The sequence below is a fragment of the Eulemur rufifrons genome, chromosome 30 (assembly GCF_041146395.1).
Source record: "Eulemur rufifrons isolate Redbay chromosome 30, OSU_ERuf_1, whole genome shotgun sequence".
NCBI classification, from domain to species: domain Eukaryota; kingdom Metazoa; phylum Chordata; class Mammalia; order Primates; family Lemuridae; genus Eulemur; species Eulemur rufifrons.
Genome location: NC_091012.1, coordinates 84084325 through 84106469, shown reverse-complemented (window position 1 = coordinate 84106469; position 22145 = coordinate 84084325). Strand labels below are relative to the sequence as shown.

The 22145-nt window shown below is 36.0% G+C and overlaps 1 protein-coding gene, 1 non-coding gene and 1 pseudogene across 2 annotated transcripts in view; all 3 read left to right on the top strand.

The window, feature by feature from the left end:
* Positions 1 to 22145, top strand: part of SH3BGRL (SH3 domain binding glutamate rich protein like) — an 81131-nt gene that overhangs the window by 44840 nt on the left and 14146 nt on the right. The window lies entirely within an intron of this gene.
* On the top strand, positions 17646 to 18781 carry LOC138378058 (disks large homolog 3 pseudogene; annotated as a pseudogene).
* LOC138379206 (U4 spliceosomal RNA) lies at positions 18926 to 19066 on the top strand. Its single transcript, XR_011231992.1, has one exon. It is a non-coding gene; the product is annotated as a U4 spliceosomal RNA (small nuclear RNA).

Genomic DNA, 22145 nt, shown 5'->3' with positions numbered 1-22145 from the left:
TTCTTGGGTTTCAAAGTCCATATATTCCACTGTACTTCAGTTAATTGTCTTTTTGTTTATTTATTTATTTATTTTTATTTCGGTATATTATGGGGGTACAAATGTTTAGGTTACATATATTGCCTTTGCCCCGCCTGAGTCAGAGTTTCAAGCGTGTCCATCCCCCAGATGGTGCGTACCGCATCCAGTAGGTGTGAATATACCCATCCCCTCCTCCCCTCTCCCATCTGCCTGACACCCGATGAATGTTACTACTATGTGTGCAAATACTTATTTAGAATTAGACCAAAACAGGCTTTTATTGAAGGATGAAAATACTGCTAGTAACTGATTTTACAGTGGTTACAATGTCAATGGAATTGATCTGGTTAGTATTCTCACAAGAGAGGAAAACTATCAATGTAATGCATTGTGGTTTAAATAAGAACTTCAGCCCTAAATGGGCCTTTACTTGAAAATATTTATTGAGTACCTCTAATGTATTATGCACTCTGTTCCGTATTCTGAAGAACACACACATATATCAGATGTGAGAGCTGCCCTTGAGGAGATTGTAATGTAGTAGGAATAGCAAGACTTGTATGTAAATGTGTGTATACATTTTTTTCAGAGTTTTTCCCTTCCACATGAAAGCTAGGTTTGGCAAGCTTGCTTTTATGTGATAAGAACACTAAAAAGGCAGAAACACTTACATCAACAGGTGACTGTGGGAGTAGAAAGCAAAAGAGAAGCATATTGCATTAATTTGCACTCATAGCTTACTGTGAATAACCATTATGTGTTTATTACAAACTAAAATGTCTTCACTTGTTAAGATATAATTTACTGAATATATCATCTTGTTGTGCTGTATCAAGGTAGTTTGGTTTTTGTTCAGATAGTTCTGTCTGCTATCATACTCATTGGTTGATTTCTTCTCAAAATAGAGAACTTATAGCATTCAATTTACTTAAAACTTAACTCGCCATCTTTACCCCCTGCCTCTTTGTTCACAATCCTTCCCTTCTTAAAAATACACCCCCCAGACATAGTCAATTCATATACATATAGAAAGTCTGCCTTCTTAATGTCTTGTTTTTGCCAGTGGTTCCATGTTATTGTCAGTATCATTGTTTAATTAAATGAGATGATTTGTTTTAAAAGCCTAATCTATTCATTGGCCCATATTTAGTTCCCTTGCACCTGTCCCCTTTGTATCCTGGAAGTCATCTTTGATATACTAATACTTTGATAAGTGATAACACTCATTAGTTAATGACTATCTGAAATTATTTTCTCTATTAATTTGTTTTCCTTTTTATTGTCTTCTTCTCAGCAGATTATAAGCTCCACAGGGGCAGGGACCTTCCTTGTATATCTTTATTGCTTTTTTTAATGATTCCTAGAACAAGTGCCAGGAACCTAATAGGCTCTGCTCAATAACTACTTGTTAAATGAGTGAGTGATTGAATAAATCCTAATTCTTAATCTGTTCCAAACAATCAGCAAATTCTATCAATTTTTCTTTTAATAATGTCTCTTGTATTGTCCACTTCCTCTGCACTTTTACAGCACACATCTTTCACTTGACCTTTGTCCTTTCAGACCTAGATTAAATAGTAGTCTCTTACCTGTAGTCTGTTTTAAACCTATCCGGCATACTGCTGTTCTACTGATTTCCCTCAAACACTGTTTTCTTTTTCTCATTCCATTCCTTAAGAATCTTCTTGAATGCTTCTTGGTTCAGATGAAAGAAATGGATGTAATAGCATAAAGTGCCGTGTGAAGGTTAAGCATTTCATTTAAGAATGTCTTATATTTCTGCAAAGTTTCACAAGTCTATGATCTCCGTATATAATATTTCTGTCTTCTTTTGTAGTCCCCAGAACACTGTTGGGCACAGAACAAGTGCTTAATAAATACTTGCTGTCCTGACATACAGACCCTTATCCATTTGTGTTTCTGTGAAAAAAAATGCTCTTATTTAGTAAAGTGGTTGAGAGAAACCAGCAAGTAACTATGTAATAGTAGTTAAGAAGAATATCTGTGAACTGAAATTTTAATCATTAAAACTAATGCTACAAAGGGGTAGCACAAAGGAATTTTGGGGAAGTAATGAAACTGTTCTGTATTCTGATTATGCTCGTGGTTACATGACCTATGCATTTGTCAAAATTCATAGAAATCTATAACAAAATAGTGAATTTCACAGTGTACATTTTAAAATAAATTTTAAAATATATTTACTATAATGGAGGTTTTAACTTCTTGTTTTTTCCTGCCTATTAAGCAGTATGTGGTCTCCATGCTGTTCTGCAGTTTTGGATTTGTTTTTTCTTTCTTAAAAATAGTCTTAACTATAATGATAGGTGATTATTTATTTCCCTTTCTAATCTCAAGTGTAATACCTTAGTATAACCCACGTTTGGTGTTGTACTCCATTCTCCTCTTCTTTATCCTCCTCCATCTTGAAATTATTAGTATAATTGTAGAAAGTATACATTCATTAATATGCAGGACCTGACTTATATAAAGTCAACCAACAACACCTATTTTGTTTCTCCTTCTGAGAACAAATTTTCAAGGCCAAATTTTGGTTCTTCATAAGGGGTGCCATGTGCACATTTAAAAATGCAGAATTTAGAACTTAGTTTAAGCTTTTCTTTTTCTCAGTAAATACTATTCACAAACAGTCATGAGACATCTTTTTCTTCAATTGTATTAGTAGATTATTGGCAGTAGGCACACATTGAATGTATCCAAATGTGCCTGTTCCCTCTGTTGGATGGAAGAGCTAGCTAGCTTTATTCTATGATTTGATGCCCTGCTGAATAAGCAGAGATTAGAGATTTGAATGGGCATCTCCTTTCCAAACCAGACCATTCCATGGAATTAAGTTTTTAGCTGAGAGGGAGGGATTGATGAGGTCCCTACTCTGTGCTAGGCTAGATGGGAAAATTGCTGCAATATATCAGACATCTCGATAGAAAGGGCAAAATAATTGCAGCTGTCCTTTGAATGGAAAATTTTAACATTGCAAATAAATTCCATCTGTGTCTGCACATGTAGTAGTCACAAGAAATTTTCCAGCTTCAACTTTTAGTCAAACTGGCTACATAGTGGTGCAATGAGAAAAACTGGAATTTCCAGACCTTCACTAATCATACCTACATGTGGGTGAACCCCACAAATCATATTAACCAGAAGTTGTGATGAGAACTTTTCTCTGAACTGTTCAGCAGCTGTGTGTTTATTTAGGAAATAAATGTATTCAGTACAGCCTCAAGGAAAGTATATTCAGTAACACACCATCAGGTAAAGAAAAGAGTAAAAAAATAAATAAATACTGTTTTAAATTATGTCGTAGCTCCTAAACTTAAGTTTCTGATAATTTTTAACCTCCTTCTGATTTTTAATGGACACTACATTATTGGAGAAACTTTCTAAGACTATCTCAAAGCAAGGAACACCTAGCTCTCTCCTAATTATCGTAAACTGTTTCATAAGAACCTGTATGATTATTACTTGATTTTTAATGGATTTTTATGCAGTACCATTTTGAATCCATTTTTAAGTTCTAGACTTGAAAAGAAATGAATGCTGGAAAAATGTATTAGACAAAAATATGTATTAGAATAACTGTTTAAAGTATGCTTTTCAAATCTCAAAAGAAAGGAATTCTATATTTTAACCTCATAGTTTTCTTTTTATTAGTTTAAAGCCACAGATTTTTTTCATTGACTTGACTGGTTAGATTCCCCCCTTTCAATCCTTAAGGTGAAAAATTCTCTGTTTTAAAAATTACTGGACTTTAAAAATTTTACAGCTTACTTAATTACTTAATTTCCACTTGTATAATGTGTTGGTATAGATCTTGGGTTCTGAAGTTGAGCTGCTTAGTTTGAATGTGTATTCCACTATTTTCTAGCTGTGTCTTCTTGGTCAAGAGGGCTAACTGCTCTGATAATTGTTTTCTTACCAATTAAAATGAGGTAAAGTGCTTAGTGTAATGTCTGGCATATGGCATAAGTATTTAAAATATATAACTATCACAAGTATTTTACCAAAGTGTGGCAAATTGAATTTTAATGTCCTACTAAATTTTAAAAATTTCTAAAACAGAAAGAATATTTTCCCCATTGATGCTCCCTGAAGACCTGGGCTATGGAATAAGAACTACCAGTTTTCGGGATGGATTTAATTGCTAAAATATTTCATATAAACATGAACTGAAGAAAATTTTTAAAAATGTTAATCATTTTTAAAATTTCTGTACGGGAGCATTTTTTTTACAATCTCACTTGTTTTTACACCAAGAAAAATGGAATAATTTATATAGAATTCCACACATTCTGGAAGGCTAGGCATATTTAGTGCTTTTTCCCTGTTCCCCTACAAAACTGTCCTTTGACTGAAGTGTTGGTGTGCTTCAAATCTAATGTTAAAATTGCAGGGTTTTATGATGAAGAATCATTAACAAATATTTATCAGGTAGATCTTTTAAAAGATACATGAATATTTAAGGAAACTACATATCTACCAGCAAACAAAGGAGCATTCCTGAGATGTTATTGCTTTGGTAGATTGTACAGAGATATCAATAATATATTCACGTTTTAGAAAGACCATAATAGACAGGGATCTACTTGTTTGCTGCTAATTATACATATGGTTCTTTGTTAGTCAGCCAGTCAGATGCTCCGGGCAATTAAATATATTTCAATAAATTATCTATTGTCAGATCACTAGATGATACCTTAGACTAAATCATTTCATTTGTGCCTATGAACACATTATCTTAATGAAGAGACTATATCTTACTGGCTTACCATGGAAACTGGCTTATAATTGAGCCTCACTTTTCAGTATATAGACTCCCACTGGATCCTAAACAAGTTTTGGCCACATTTGCAGTAAGCAGTTGAGCACTTTTAAAAATCATATAGTAAAATGAGTATTTTAATTTTTGTAATTTTATTCCCTGTAAGTTTTGCTTACTACTAATATTGATAAAATCAAAACAAAACAAGACAAAAAATCAATTCTGCTTACATAACATTTTATTAGTAACATCAGACATTAAAGGGTATTTTTCCATATACCTTACTTTCAATAAGGATTCTATAGTTATAACTTCCAGGGCTTTTTTTAAAAAACTTGAATAGTATTAGATTTATTTCAACATATCATTCCTTGAATCAAGATCACAATGCTCAAGGCAAAAACATGTTTATAGAGAGAATAAATACTTTACAGCTTGTCTAGACTTTAAAATGCAGTAATAATTTATTTTTTGTCTTTTGGCAGACATGGAAATTTGGTTTTAGAGTGAGAGAAGTTGAAGATGTAACATGAGTTGCAAGAATTGATTTCACAAATAAACAACCCACCTTATGAGGGACTGCTGAATGAATGTGTTATCATCCCTGAAGGTAGAATAGTTCAGTCTGGCCTGATGGATTCTTGAATAATCCATGACTTCTATTTTTAATTGAATTACTACACAGCTTAACTCCCACAATTTTCTGTTCAACCAGGTGGTGAAATTACAAGCTTTCATCACCCAACAGTATATTTGATGTTCAGATGAGCTTCTACTTCAGAAACCTGTAAAACAAGAGCTGGGAGTTCTGTATTGCCAAAAGAGGTTGTAAAAAATGGTTATATGTCTGCAGAAAATTTTCCGCTGCTCTCTTGCATTTGTGTACATCTTGTGAGCAGAGGTACTGACTGCTTTTGGCCTTGAAAGATGAAGTGTTTCCTTCCACAGCAAAGGGCAAGTTTGCTTACTGACAAGTATAAAAGATTCAGGTTCCCTGTCCTGGTCCTCTGGGTCACACTGTAGAAGTTGAGGATCAGGGGGCAGATACGAGAAAATGCTGATACTCTGGCTACTGCTGTATCTGTGGCCCAGGAGGCCCACGTTTTCTGCCAGCATCCCTAAAACGGTGGCAGACTTACTTGTTAGTTTGCAAGTGGGGTAAAATATCAGACTGTTCACCATTCTTGACAGTAGTTATTATTGCTGGACATGCTGTTACTATTGGTAGTCATAGTCCAAATGACTATGGTAGCAATTAAATTGCACAGAAATTTGGTGGTGAGGCCACAGAATTACATAACCCAAGCCCCTTTTGTTTTAACAACCTGTGTTTACTAGTTAGTTAACTTCTTGGACCATTTGATTCTGATCTTATTTAACTAATTAGGTCATATTTGGCAGTTTCTCAGCTGGAAAGTTTGGAACATGCTTTATTGGCTTGAGTCTGGGAGTACATTCCTAGTGCTCTCTGGAATGTTCATCTGGGCACACTCCTCAGCTAAGGCCTCAGACTAGTTCTTTTTACTATGACAGATTAATATAATTTGGCCAGGATACAGAATTCTCTAAGTTGATGTGCTCCCTTGAAAGGAAAGTGTTTAATTTCTTTTGTATTGAAATCATATCACCTCACCAACTATAGAGAAAAAAAAACAGTACTACAGCTAAGGTAGTCAGAAAAGATAGTATTTATTTATTTTTTGTTTTGTTTTTGTGTTTGTTTTCAGCAGTCATGGGCAGGCCTTTGGGTATGAAGATTATGATATGGACCTATTATTGGCAAGATGTGTTTAGCAGTTATTTTCTCAGAAAAGTTTAGAGAGAGTGACCATGGATCTGCAGTTTTTATGTGTGAAAGTAACCAGATGAAGACTTACCTACCAGCTGAGCCTCTTCAATCTTGAACAAATGTTAATATAAACAAATTTTAGATTGTTAATCAATATTCATGAGTATATATTTATTTATAGAGATCATTACAAATTCTTTTAAAAACAAATTGCAATCATCCTATGTTTTTGTAAGGCCATTTAGACTTTTACCTTGAATAGACTGTAACTGAGGGTTAGTTTTGAATTAGGTAGCTATGTTTAATTTTTCAGTGTGTAAAAAAAATAAAGCCATGCTTATTTGTCTCATTGTATGAAGTTAATAAAACATACTATTCAGTTAGACAAGGTTTTCATTGTTTGGAAAGCTGACCCTGTGATCTAAAATTCTGACAGAGTTAGCTGTAAAAGTTACTCAATTATATAATGCATACAGAGATTTTATATTTCCTACTATTAGGCATTTAATAGAATGATAATTATTAAGGGTAAATAAATGAATTTAAATAAGTTGAATTGGGGCATTTTGTGCCATTTAGAAGAATTTGATCAGTATGCCAAAGGAATATGATTCTTTCCTGCATTTGATGCTTTGCTTCACAGCGGGTGTTAGGTTGAGATTCTCTCCCAACTTGAGTGATGCCATTAGCAATAGGTCAAAACTCCCTGAATTGCTCTCTATGTTTTGCTCCCCTTCTTTTTATTGCCACGATAATACCACTTTTGACTTTGAAAAAGCCATTGCCTTAATATATTTTTATTATGCTGAGAGAGAATTTAGTCCTAGCAAAAAAACATTTTACTGGGATGAAAATACAGCAGGACTTACGTAAAAATAGCTTCCTTTCCCATTGAAAAAATAAAGGGAAGTGGAGAAAGAATTTTCTTTCAATCTAAAATTATTAGGAATTGCATTTCTGAGAATTTGCATGTGTCTTTGTGTGGGTATTATTGGTCTTCTTCATAGAATGATTTGGGGGACTTTCAGAGGTTAAGTCAGTGACTCTTATTGTTTCACAATGTTTACGGTCTTCCCCTTTTCTTGGAAACAAATGTTGGCAGATTTTTACAGTGAATACTAGCTAGAGTTCTTGAGCAGGTTTTGAGTATAGGGATTGAAGTTCAAATTGATTTAACTCTGGAACTTTTTCTACTCCTTTCAATTTATCTGTCTACTGGGAGTGGTAATTCTTTTGCATTTGGAGCAGTTTAATAGATGCCAAATAATGTAGGTAATCTAAGAAAAAGAACAATTTTACAATTTTTCAGAATGGTTTTTAATGGAAATTGGCATTAGGACTCAAGAAATGTATTGCTTGACAATCTTTAACTGCTAGTCAACTTTCTTTTAGACTGTCTTACATTAGAAGCACCTTTGTATGGACCATTATCAGGGTATATTTACTTTGGTAAACCTTTTTTTCTGAGAACAACACTTTTGGAGTTTTACTATAATGCAATTAATTGTTATGTCTTACTAAGTTTCGAAACTTAGTCTCCTAATTGTCCTTCAGACATTACTGGGTGTACTAAGCAGCCCATCTTGTTTTTCAGAGCTCCATGATATGAGTGAAGAAATTCATAAGACTTCATAAATGCTCAAGCATCAGCCCAACATATTACAAACCACTTGCTTTATAGTGACTATCTAGCAACTACATTGCTTTATGTAAACACCTTATCATCCTCGTATGTAGTTTCTATTGATATTAATAGCAACTTAGGAAAGGTTATATTGAATTTTACAGATACAATTTTCTTATGTTTGATTCCAAAATCTGGTTCTGCATCTATATACCTTCACTATCATACTGCCCCAGAACGTCTTTACTGTATTATGGTTAATGCACTATGGTGTCATTCATTATTTTTAATAGCTTGAGGGCAGGGATTCTCTCTCAATTCTGTATATATACAGTTCCTTATATATATTTAAAATAGTATCTATCAGTCTTTTAGAGCTTATTTGCATTTATTTATTCATTCACTGCATATTTATAGAACATTTGCTATGTGCCAGATGTGATAGTAGGCACTGGATAACATTACGAGCCATGAGAGAGCTTATAATTTACAATTTGTCTTATTTTATGGTAGGCAGTGCAATAGGCACATTGCTTCTCTTATTTACAATTTTCTGTGCAACAATTCTGAGAGGTAGGTATTATTACTCTCAACTAACAGATGAGAAATTTGAGACTCAGAGAAGTTAATCAACTTGCTCATTCACACAAATAAGTGGAGGATCTGAGATTCAAATGCAAGTCAGTCAGGCTCTCTGTATTTTCTATGGTATGTAACAAATTATTACCAATGTAGTTGTTTAAAAACACACACACACTTATTATATGACAGTGTCTGTGTGTCAGGAGTCTTGGCATAGCTTAGCTGAGTTCTCTGTAAGACTACAAAGTTAGGACTGACTTCTCATCTGAAGGCTCCACTATGGGAGAATCTATTTTCAAGATTATATGGCTGTTGGAAGAATTCATTTCCTTGAGGCTGTAGTACTCATGATAGCTTGCTTCTTCATAGTCAGCAAAGGAGAGAGTGACTCTAGTGTGAATTTTCTAGAAAAAGCCTTGTATAAACATATCAAGTCTTCTAGAAAATGCCTTGTGTAACATATCATCATTAGAGTGACATCTCTTCACCTTTGCCATATTCTATTGGTTGGAAGCAAGTAACAGGTCCTACTGACACTCAAGGGGAGGAGATTATACAAGGGAATGAGCACCAGGAGGTGGGGATCATGGAGTGGCCACATTAGAATACATCTGCCACAAGTTCCACAGTCTATGGTCTTTCCACTATACCATGCTGCCTCTAGTAAAAGCTCCATATATATGAATTAATTTTTAAAAATTACATAAAACGGTATAACACCACTGGAAAAGTGTGGGGGTAAAATCCCCATAATCTCACGATCCCAACATAACTCAATTGGTCTCTTGAGCAAGGTGATAAGTACTCATTCCTGCTATCTGAAGCAGTCATAATAATTGTGTTTAAATTCCTGTTAGTCTTTAAAAATATTCACACTTCTCCTTTTCACAGCTGAGCAAATGTGTTATTCTCTAGACTTCCTTTTTCACTTTCGATATGGTAAACATTTTTCCTTGTTGCTTCATAATGTACTGTGGTCAGTTTCTGTGTTCTTATAGCATTCAAAATTGGCCACACCACCAAACATTTACTTAATCATGTCCGAATGGTTGGATATGCAGGCATATCCCTCACTACTGAAAACAAACAAACAGATCAACAACAACAACAAGACACAGCAAAATGTTGCATAATCTTTTCAGGCATATAATTCTGTCCTCTTTTGAATTATTTACTTAAACTAGGAATCCAGAAGTGAAATTACTGGGTCAAGGAACACAAACATTTCCACTGCTCTTGGTGCATGTTATCAAAATGCTTCAGATTTTATTTGACTTTGATGGAATTATCAGCCTTCAAAATTGCCAAGGTATATGATAATGCTAATAGGAACTCTGTAATCATTGGAAATCAAGACACAATCTTTACTTGCCCTTAATCCAGGAGTTTTGGTAGCAAGAAGTAGGGGGAATTATCTTCTCTTCATGGCCACGGTCCCCATCTCAGGGTCTTTTTCTGCCCTGGAGCTCAAGTAGAGGACATAGATCCATTTAGGACTTATCCTTCATACCAAACAATGTCATGTCTATTGATATTTTTCCTGGTCACAATGTGGGACTGTGCCTTCCCTACAATGAGGCAGAGGCTATTCTCATGGAGCACTTGGAAAATCTGTATTTCCTTCTGTACAGGGGTAAATTGGACTAATTTATATATTCAGATGCAATACTCTGCTGTTGTATGTATCCAATATAGCAGCACATCTCACAGTAGCCTTTCCTGCAGTAGAAAAGGAAAAGAAGAAAAAAGCAGAGGTAACATAGACTGGCTTTTATCTGTCATCCAGTTAACACTAATACAAATAGATTAATTGCTTATTACTTTTCTTGTGATTCAAGAATTGATAGTTTGGAGTTGGTGGTTATAGTCTTTTTTGTTAAAAAAGTGTTTGTTGTAAGCTGGAGAATTTGGCTACCATATTTGGTTCTCATGTGCCTACCCTGTGACCTCACATCAGCCTGTTTGAAGATTCGCGAGTGTTTGCTTATCCTTATATGGGAAGGCTGACTGGAGAATCTGTCTGACCAGAATTAGAAGCCCTGTAGCAGTTACAGGAAGTGTGGCTTTAGTACATAGATTGCCTAATTAAATTTCCTTACTGCCAGAATTTGTTTTTTAGAGAATGTAGTGAGTTGGAGAACATTTTTACTGACTATAAAATCGCCATCATTTTATGGCTCTTAATGATCCTTATAACCAATCGAATTCACTTGATCCTATAATGACAGAGTTCTAAAGAGGAATAAAATTTATGCAGGAACTCATTGTACTGGGTTGATAATAGTGATTAGGGAAGGGAGCTGGGGGCTGGAATGAATTGGTTTGTTTATTTTTAAATTCTTAGTGCAACCTTAGTCTGAAATTCTTGGATCAGAAGATCCACATATATTAGACTAGCACTTGTCACAAATATTTAGCTTTGGCACTTGCTTATAACAGTTAGTGTGCTTTGTTTTAAGGAAGACTTGTGCTTTAAGGTTACTCCCAAAGCTGCCAGAATAGCCTAAAGCACCTATTTCCCTCTTAGCACTCATTTTCTGTAGCCACCTATGTTCACAAACCACTGACACCGGTGTGGAAGCACTTTGGAATGTTCTTAATTTCACACTTTATTTGTCCAAATACATGAAAACATTTTCAAATGGAGATACACCTTTTTTTGGTGAAGTCATTGTAATTCATATGAATCATTGCTTCTTCACAGTAACTTTTCCTGCTTCTGGCACGTTTCATTATCACAGAACCGCAGAGTGGGAAAGAACAGAAGGATCATCTAAGAAAACTTACTATGTGTATAAAACCCTTAAAATAATCAACAGGTGTTCTTATTTTTACCTTAGGCCAAGATTTGGAATTAAGAATGATACAAAAGCATTATGAGCCATATCTGTGCTCAATTAGCCTTCATTAAGTTGACATACAGTCTAATTAGCATGAGACAACATATATGACAGTACATTATTTTGTTATTCGGTATGCTTAGTGTTTAAGTAGTGCCTTTTACCCTGACAGAGCTTGGGCAAATGTGATTTGGAGCAAATTCCTTAATCCATCTGAGCATTAGTTTCTTCGTGTATCTGGAATGAAAAAAACAGCAGCTGCCTCATAAGATTACTGTGAGAATTAAAATAAAATAACCATGTAAAGAGTTTAGCACAGTGCCTGGCCCATAGGAAGCACTTAATAAATTATAATTATTGTATTATATTTCACAGTGAGATTATATGTGGTATAATGCAGAGAGGGACTTGATATATATAGAATTCTGCAGCCTATTGCTAGCACACTCTAAAGTGGGGTTTGTGTCCCACTGTTTCTTATTAGTCCAGCCCTAATCCACCCACTTCCTTGTAGCAGAAAGAGGCCAGACTTTGATTAAGGGATGGTTAGATTCCATCATTTAAATAATCTGCTAGTATGGAATTTATAATCCTATAATTACAATTTATAAGTTCCTTGAGAACATAATTAATATCCTTATTTTATTTTATTTTTAATTCTATCAGGGTAAGAACAGTAGTCTTGTACTCAGTAACTACATGCTTGACTGAATGGTAGCCCTTAACATCAGTAGGCGGGGGTCAAACACTGATCCCTTCCTAATAGCAGAGGATGCTAGCATTGGAATTGGGTATTCCATTCATTTTTGTTGATGTAGAGATTGATTTAATTATGTATATACTAATTTGGATTATAAAGGAAGCAAAATCACAGTCTCATAAGTAGAAGTTAGAATTAAATTATATAGCAAGAACACTTCAAAAGTGATACTATTCTTTGTTAGAGGTTGTAGGCCTTATATAAAAATCTCTTAAGAAAAAATCCATACAAAATATTATGAGGATAGACAGGGAAATATAGTGGAAACAAACTTACAATTTGAAGTTAGGGACATCTAGGTTGGAATTCCAGCCCTGCCACCTACTCACTTTGTGACTTTGGGTAACTTTACTTAACTTTTTTAAGGCTCAGTATTCCAATCTGTAAAACAGAGGTAATAACATGTACCTTATAGGGCTATTACGAATATTAAATGAAATAGTATGAGTAAAGCACCCACCCACTATAGCTGCTATAACTTAATTGGCCTTCTACCAAGGGCAGCTGTTATCGACACGAAGGATGAGAAGACAGTGTATCTCCCAGTCTTTCCAGACCACAGCCACAACTTGAAATTCTCATGAATTTGGAAACTATTATTGAGCACCTTCTGATATCCCAAAGTGTCTCTCTATGCTGGATGGGTCCACACCTTCTGTGAAGCCAGAGCTCTAAATCTTGTAAAAAATTTAAGCTTCAATCCTCTGTGCTTTGATTAGAGCAGTTGCTATCTTCCCTACCATGGGATATGCTAACATTGAGGTATTCTGTTGGGCTCTGGAGATTTTTGAGGACTCTATCTTCTGACCAGCTGTGTTCTAGGATGTCCAAGTGGTATTTTGGAGAATAAGGTCTTCCTTTGCTCATTGGGGATGGACAAGAATCTGTGTGCAAACAGTAACCATTAACAATATCTCCCTGTATTCAATCCCTAGTAAAAGGAATGTATATAGGCATATTGTACATTCCACAGGCATTAGTACTTCAGGGATGGCAGAAATAATGTGACATTGAAAAAAGTGGCTAAAACATAACTAAACCTCACTAATAAATGAAATTTTCTCCAATACATTGTGGGTAACCCATTAATCTAATTTGACAAGAGACATTTAATCCAGGGAATTTCTTTTGAAGTAATGTTTCCAAATAACATTGAAAAATCCAGCCCAGACAACCTCAAAGGCTGATGTGTATTACTTTTGAATAAGCTCTTATAGGTTGCTGATTATAGCTATCTGACTTTTCTCAAACTTCCAAGCAACTCTAGAAAGTATTGCCAGATTCCCAGTATGCAGTAGGAGTTTTTAAAAAAGCACCTTGGCTGCTTGAGTAGCTGAATTTACTGACTTCCAAATATACTGTGTGGAAAGGGAAAAAACAGTGGAGAACCCTGGCGGACAGTGCTTTAGTTAAGTAATCAAGGTTAACATCATCATCAACAAGTCATGTTGAGCCAGGCGCAGTTGACGCCTGAAATCCTAGCACTTTTGGAGGCCAAGGCAGGAGGATTGCTTGATGCTCGGAGTTCAAGACCAGCCCAGGCAATAGCAAGACCCTGTCATCACAAAAAAAAATAACCAGGCATGGTGGTGTGCGCTTGTAGTCCCAGCTACTCAGGAGGCTGAGGCAAGGAGGATCGGTTGAACGGTTGAACCCAGGAGTTTGAGGTTGGAGTGAGCTGTGATGATGCCACTGCACTCCAGCCCGGGCAACAGAGAGGCCCTGCCTCAAAAAAAAAAAAAAAAAAAAAAAAAAAAAAAAAAAAAAAAAAAAAAAAAAAAAAAGGTCATGTCGCTATCATGTGCCTTCTAATATGACATGATGAGGAAGGTACTTCTCCTTTGTAATATTCATCCTAAATATCCAATCCATAACTCCAGTCTAACCATCAGAAAAACATCAGACAAGCTTGATTTGAGGGGCATTCTACAAAACAGTGTGCCTCAAAACTGTCAAGGTCATGGGAAATAAGAAAACTCTGAGACACTGTCACAGATGAGAGGAGATTAAGGAGACATGATAACTAAATGTAATGTGGCATTCTGGAAAGGAACAGGGAAAAGGATATTAGTATTAATAGAAAAGCTGGTGAAATCCAAATAGGCTGGAGTTTAGTTAGTAGGATTGTACCAATGTTGATTTCTTAGTTGCAATGAATGTACCACTGTGGGAGAAGATGTTAACCATAGGGAAAACTGAGTAAAGGATAAATGAGAATTCTCTGTATTATATTTGCAAATTTTCTGTAAATCTAAAATTATTCCAAAATTAAAGTTTATTTAAAATTAAAAACTAAAAATTTTTATGAATTTAAAATAAAATTTTGAAATCACTCTGTATTGAGTATCTACTTTGTATCCAGCCCTGTTGGGAGCACTGTATGGGGAGACAGAAGCAAAAGGCATGGCCCCTATCTCCAAGTGGCTTATCAACTAACTGGAGGAGATGCAACTTTGACATGTGAAATGATTAACAAACATTGGTACTCTTTCATTAAACTCCAGACTGGGTGATGCAGACTGCAGGAGGTTAGAGGAGGGGATGGAGTGGCCACAGATGGCTTCACAAAGAGATTGGACCTGGATTAATAGGTCTGAATGATGGTATCAGCGTAGAAAGGGAATACTTGCAGATAAAGGGAACAAAGTGAGAAAAAGCACTGAGATTTTGGGCACCACATGTTCAGGGAAGAATAAAGGCAGCCTGATTTGATCCTAGAGGAGAGGGGGCTGGGTATTTTTAGAAAGGTACGTGGAGCAGAGCCTCATTATGCAGGAACTTATAAATTAAGTGGTGGGGGGAGGGGAGGGGTTGGAACTGGCCACAAGGAACCGGTATTGTAGTTGGATTATTGTACGTGTTTCAACTCTGTGGATTTAAGCCTTTGGCCAAATTTATGTCTATCATTTATTAATCTGTTAACAACTCTCTCGTCATGTACATTTGATAAGACTATGTGGAGATTATGTTCACCTGCAAGAGATGAAAGTGCAGCCATGCTCATTTTCTGGATTAAAAAGGCTTTTCTTAACTAAATGAAATATCAGTTCTGAATACTCTCATGTATCTATCTCTTTCTTACCTACAACTTTTCTCTGTCGATACGGTTTTCCAGAGTCAGAAGGAATTTCAGTCCTTCTGAGTGATAAGAGGGACTTGCTACTGACTTAGTTAAAGCTTGTTTCTTCTTTTAAGAGCAGTGCATTGTAATCAGATAATTTTACTCTTTGAAAAGGTTATTGGGCAGTGTTATTTTAAGTGATGGGTACATTGCTTATTAAGAAAAACAAAAAGAAAGTATGGGAAGGGTCTGATATCTTTGAAGTTTCTTGTCCGTTTCTTTGTAAATTTAAAGTACAAAAATTATATCTTCCACACTAACTATGCCCACCTAAAACTATTAAGTGACTGATCTCTTGAAAAAAGGGAGGCATAGGCTGCATTGTTCTCTAAGCAAAATCCTAAGACAGAGAAACTTTGCTGTCTTCTTTATTTGCTTCTCTCCAGAGAGTCCCTACCTACACTCCAAATATGCATACTGTCTAACCTTTCTGTGATGTTTAAAGTAGCGAGTCAGTGATGGTAGAGTTTCAGGTATCAGGAACAATTGCATTTAGGGTAGGATGGTACTCCCAATGTACTATATTTCACAGCCTCCCCTGGCTCTACACATAAATCTATCTCTGAAGAAATGGGAGACAGACTGAAGTTCCTTCTGACTCTAGAAAGAAGTATGGACTAGGAGGAGCTCTAGATAAGAAAGGGCTGGATAGACTAGGTTATTCAGAACTGATATTTCACAGTCAAGAAGAGCCTTTTTAACCCAGAAACAAGGCATGACTGTGTTTTCCTTACTGTGACCACCTGAAGACATAACTCTTTTTGAGAAACTACCTTTAAAGACCTACTTTCCTCTCTTTTCACACTAGAATCTGTTTTTGAAATTACTTAGGCCTTAACATCTCTTTAGAAATGATACTTCAGACATGACTGTGGTAGAAGTGCAACTAAAAAGGAAAACAGTAACAGTAGAACTTTTTTTTTTTCTTTTAGCAGCAGTAAAATAGCAAACCTTAGATTGTGTTCTCATGCTGCCACATCTTGGAACATCTGTCAGGAGAACTCCAATGAGCCAGTGGTGGAGGTGGGAGATGAATAAGAAACTTATTGTTAGTCACCTTAACCCAGACTTGTTACTTATTGGTAAAGAGATATGAATTATAGGTTTTACATGGCTGATTGTGACGAAACTACTTTTGAAAATATTGTAAAACAGGCAAACTAAAAAACAAGTGTCACTTGCTGTGGTTATGTCCTAAGATTGATTGAGCAATAGGAAGCCAATGGCTTAAGGACTCATGACAGTATTCATTTAAAAATGCAGACTCTCTGGTTACCAAAGGACTACACAGTGGCAATGCTGCACTGGTCCACTGTCAAACAGATTAACTGGAGTTTTAGATTTGATTTTCTTTTTAGGTGTATTTTGTAAGTGGATTAGTAAAGGACTGAACAGGCAGCTTTAAATGCTCTTTGTTTGCTCTTCCTTCCCTCACTGTTAAATCCTTAGGCACAGCCTAGGCAAAGGCAGGCTTATTATTTTCCTAAAAAGCAGAATGGCCCTTCCTAGGGCAACACTTGAAATAAACATAACCAACTGGAGGGAATATATATATATATATATATATATGAATTTCTCCTGAGAAAGTTGACTGGGTCACAAATTATAACCTGCTTTAGAAAGGCAAAATACACATCCACACAATTACTTATAAATTTATAGACTTCAATTATGTGTAATAAATTAGTAGGAGAAATTATGAGCATACATTTTGAAAGTTTCCAAGTTTATTTTGTAAGACTGTACTTTTAATGTTCAAGTATAACATGTTGTCACCTTTGTGAGCTCAGTTTTAACAGCTGGCCAATTATATTAAACTATACTAAACATATCTTCCTTTTACCCAAACTATAGATTACATGCAATATAGATGGATGCAAAATATAGCATTTGTGTTATCCTTATTGAGCTTAGTCTAGGTAGCATTGATAATAGCAGTAAGTGCTTATTCTCTCTTCTCTCATTAGCTTTGTCATTCACTTGACTCTTCTCACTTTGTATTGTTGTCTTAGCTTCTTATTTAAATACCCTGTTGTATGTCCTTAGTCTTCCACATGGGACAGAGGGACTGGCCCGAGCTGGCACTTTCTCAGCACTAGACCTGGACTCCAACCCGGCGCCAGAGTACAGTCACTTTGAGTCAAAGCCACATAACTTACGACAATAAATGATGAACAGCAGCATGGTCTCTGGGTCTGGGTCCCTCCAAACCAGTGAGAAGATGTCCTTATATGTCAGTGCCCTGTTTGATTATGATCAGACTTGTGATAGCTGCTTGTCAAGCCAGGGGCTCAACTTCTCTTCTGGTGATATTCTACATATCATTAATACCTCTGATGATGAGTGGTGGCAGGCAAAGCTGGTGACACCACATGGAGAAAACGAGCAGATCATTGTGTTCCCCAGTAAGAAAAGGTTAGAAAAGAAAGAGCAAGCTCGATTTAAAACCATGAAGTTCCATGCTAGGACAGGGATGATTGAGTCTAACAGGTCGATCGCAACAAAACGTAAAAAGAGTTTCCACCTCTCTCGAAAATTTCCGTTTTACAAGAGCAAAGAAAACATGGTCCAGGAGAGCAGCATACAACAGGGAGTGACATCCAACACCATTGACAGCAAAAGCAGTTCCAAAAGACAAGAGGATGCCATTTTGTCATATGAGCCAGTGACATGGCAAGAAATTTCACTATGCAAGGCCCGTGATCATTCTGGGCCCAATGAAGGACTGAGTCACGATGACCTGATCTCTGGGTTCTTGCATATATTTGGATCCCATGTGCCACATACTACCCAGCCACACAAAGATAATGAGGTAGATGGACAAGACTACCACTTTGTGGTGTTCTGAGGAAAAAGAGAAGGATATCTAGGAAAACAATTTCATTGAGGCAGGCCAATTCAATGATAATCTCTAATGAGACCAGTATCCCGTCAGTGCGGAAAGTTGCAGAGAGGGGCAAGCACTGCATCTTAGATGTTTCTGGCAATGCTATCAAGAGACTACAGCAAGCACAACTTTACCCTCTTGCCATTTTCATCAAGCCCAAGTCCACTGAAGCCCTTATGGAAATGAACCAACAGCAGACATACAAATAAGAGAATAAGATCTATGACAGATCCATGAAACTGGAGTAGGAGTTTGGAGAATATTTTACAGCCATTGTACAGGGTGACTCCCTGGAAAAGATTTGTAACAAAATCAAACAAATCATTGAGGACCTGTCTGGGTACTACCTTTGGGTCCCATTACCTGAAAAACTCTGAAGAATACTCTCCAGCCATTCCCTTGTGAACAGAAGAAATCAAGTCCCTCTTCCCTCCTCCCTCTTCATTCCTGTCTCCATGGGGAGAACAAATGCTAATGTTCTTGTCTCCTTTTTTAGATATGTCAAAAAAAATTGAGTTTTAAGCTTTGTGCAGTGGCAGTATCGTAGCCAATGTGGTTTATCCGAGGCTGGATTATTGCTAATTGAAAACTTTTGCCAATATCTCGCCATGAGGACTTGAAATAGAGTCAGCATGGGCAATTTTTGACAGTCTCTACGGAGACTGAACAAAAAAAACCAAACAAACTGAGTTTTCTAGTCCTGTTCTTTTTTTTTTTTTCAGTTTTTGTTTTGTTTTAGTTTATTTTGAGGGATGATGCCATCTCAATCATCATGTGACTATGCCCATTCCTGCATGGACCTTTCCCAAGCACTAGCACAGGTGCAAATTCATCAAAGCCATGGTTTTCATAAAATCCAAGCAGAAGCGAAGAGTGGAGGACTGATGGAAAGACAAACTGCACAGCTTGTGAAGTGAGCTAAAAGCACCACATGATGAGATGTTCCTGGGCCTTTCTACCTATCTATACTGCTGTCTTGCAGCTCTGAACAGTACAACATAATGGCAACAGAAAGTATCTTATTTATATATATGTAATTTATATAAAATATATAGAAATTATTATATATATTATACACTCACACATATATATATTCACACACATTTGAACTACAAAACCTATGGAGACTTCATCAATGGTACTATGTTATTAGAGAAATGCTTTGGTTTTCATATTCTAATCAGGTGGCATCTTCTATCCCAGCTGGTTGGGAAGGGATTGAAAATGGTAGTAAGTGCTGTACTAAGGGTGCTTGCATTTGGTCATTCTCTTGAGAGGTTTTCTCTAGGAGGGGTCAGCCTGAGGCCTGAAAGAAAGAGGGGGTGAGGGAGTTGGAGACTACCTGAAAACATCTGCTGCCCTGAGATGCAGTCAGTTCTGTGTGCAGAAAGAGAAAGAATGGCTATGATGCTCCATGTGAAATAAATAAATACATAAATACCCTGTTGTAATTGAACTTTTAAATATATCTATGTCTAACCCTTCCCACTCGATTGTAATATTGGGAGGGGATCTCTATTTTTCTTTAGGTGTTCTAGAGAACTTAGTAAAGTGCTTTGGGTGCCACTTATGGGGCACCCAAGAAATAATTGTTGAATAACTACCTAGTACAATTTATGACAATAATTTTAGATTTTAGTGCTTTGTAGTCAGAACTTCTGTAAGTGTTTATTAAGAGCCAGTAAATAAAATACGACAGAGGTTGATTATAAAACAAAGCAAAAACCCCACCATGATCAAAATGTTTTATGATAGGTTGTTACTTTCCTTTATGAAAAAGATCTCTTGTTTTCTCACTTGCAGTATCATTAGTGAAATTTTATTTTTTCTTTTAAATTTGAAACATTCACGCTGGTACCTTCTATAGCAGAAACCTTGTCAGTCTCCTTTCTTTAAAAGAAATGACCCTTAGCATGGTAGACCAGAAACTTACTGAGGCTTGTTGAAGGCAACTGTTTCCTCCAGGCAACAATTGTTCAATGGCCCTGCTCTGTGTCTTTAGGGGGAAGAATACCCTAAATCTGAAATCCCTGACATTGGGGCAGAAATGACTTGGAATTCTTTGGGTAGAGATGAGGGATGTGGTTTACTCTTAGAAAAAGATTGATTTAAATTCCTGGACAGTGTCATTGTCCACTTGTAAATACATTTATGTGCTGAAAAGGTTATCAGTAACCTTCTAGCTCCAAAGTCATTTTTTTTCTGTAGGAAATTTAAATTTTATTCCTTGGTGAGTCCTTGTAACACCCATTCCTATTTGTTCTGGTGGTATGTGGTTTCCAGTCACATCTATTCAATGTGTCTCTATTTTAAGTCCTGTTACTGAAATTAGGAAATTAGTATTACTGTATGCCCCCTTGTTATGGTGTGTTATAGTGAACTTGTGCCCGTAGTCATATAAGAAAGGCTATAATTCTTTATATATAAAATATGATTTCTTGGAAATAAAAGTTAATATGTGAAATCTTGGACTTATAGATACAATCAAGTCAGGAAATATTTTTTTTTACATTCCCTGAAGATTAAAAGCTGAACAAATGTTCATAGTTGACATAGCAGAACCTATTAGCAAGGGATGAATATGGCCCATTCTGTTCAACCTTACAGAGATGTAGAACACTTTAGGAGGCATATGTACTTGTCACTAAGCAATCTCAGAGCATGGGAGAAATTCTTGTGGTCCAGAGCTGATAGCTTGAGGGTGGTAACTTCAGTGAAGGTATACTGTCATGCCCAGTGATACCAGGCCTGTCCACCATCTTAACTCAGCACAGTGAATGGTGTTCTCAACATAGTAAACATTCAATAAGGTGGAAAAGGCCTCACAGAGTCATTTATCTTAAAAGTCCTCTGCTTTTTGTGTACTCACGCAAACATGACTGATGACATTCTGACAGGGTCATGTATGGTTCTTAGCATGTTAGCTATAACATTAACTCTTTACTCATTCAGAAAAATCTGATGGAATGCTAGGTTCCTGAAAGTATATTAATGGGATATTTTCATATCTATTAAAATTTATAAATATGCTAATAATCAACAAATTACTTGACACATTTCACATTGATTGAACCCCCTACTATATAATGGAGATTTCAAATCACTGATTTAATCGAATCTTCCAGCAAGTCCATTAGTCTGACAGACACTCCTTTTTATTGACTTTTACATTGCTTTTCCTCAAAAATCAAAAGAAGGTATATGTTATATTTAAGAATGAAAGTTTGATTTTATAAGCCAATACAGACCTATAATCCCTATTAGAAAAATTACCTTATAGCAAATTTTGCCGTATTGTAACTGATCTTTAAAGCAGGCATTCAGTACTCTGATCTAAATAGCCTTTAAAAATTCTACCTTCTATTGTGAGAAATTGAAATTGTTTTTCCTGCAGTTGTGTGATGAGGGAGAAAATTACCGACAATCACGAGCAACTAGAAGGATAAAATTACAACCTCTGTGCATGCATGCCTGTGTGGAAGGGGAGTGGGGTGTAAACCTGGAGGGGACCTGTCTATATGTGATTTTCTTATTTTGCATTTTAATTCTCATTGGCAGGACTACTTCTTTTATTTTATTTTTTGATGCATCTGCCTCATGTGTCTTTTCAGTGTGACTCCATGAAGAAACTTTCTAATTGATTGTGCTCCTGCAGCTCAGAAATGTTAAATTATGGTTTCAAATATGGATAAATTACCATAGATGTGTGAATTCAGATTCTAAAAGAAATGTATATCAGAG